Raw genomic sequence first — 639 nt, 5'->3', positions numbered from 1 at the left:
GTGCTGAGTAGAAAGTATGTCCTTTGGTGCTTGGATGGAATACTTGGTAGACGTCTGTGAAGTTCATTTGATATATGGTATTGTTTAATTCAGATGTCTCTCTGTTAACTCTCTGCCCTGTTGACCTATCTAATGGAGACAGTGGAGTATTGAAGTCCCCTACTATTATTGAGTTGGGATTAATCTGGGTCTTAAAGTCCTGTAGTATCGTTTTTATTAAGTTGAGTGTACCAGAGTTTGGTGAATATATGTTCATGATTGTAATATCTCCTTGATTCATTTTTCCTTTGACCAGAATGAAGTGGCCTTCTTTATCTCTTCTGATTAGTTTTAGTTTAAAGGCTATTTTGTCAGATATTAGAATTGCTACGCCTGCTTTTTTCTTAGTACCAATTGCTTGGTATTTTTTTTCCATCCTTTCACTTTAAGATAGTGTCTGTCCTTGAAAGTGAGATGAATTTCTTGCAGACAACAAAAAGACGGGTTTTGTTTCTTAATCCATTCACCTAGTCTGTGTCTTTTGACTGGGGAGTTCAGTCTATTAATATTTAAAGTTATTAATGAAAGATAGGTATTGAATCCTGTCATTTTTATTTCTGTTTACATTCTTGATATAGCTGTACCTTTTCACACTTATAC

Source organism: Nannospalax galili, unplaced genomic scaffold, assembly GCF_000622305.1.
Source record: "Nannospalax galili isolate Female #2095 unplaced genomic scaffold, S.galili_v1.0 scaffold579, whole genome shotgun sequence".
In the NCBI taxonomy this organism is placed as follows: Eukaryota; Metazoa; Chordata; class Mammalia; order Rodentia; family Spalacidae; genus Nannospalax; species Nannospalax galili.
Note: the sequence above shows the minus strand (reverse complement) of the source record.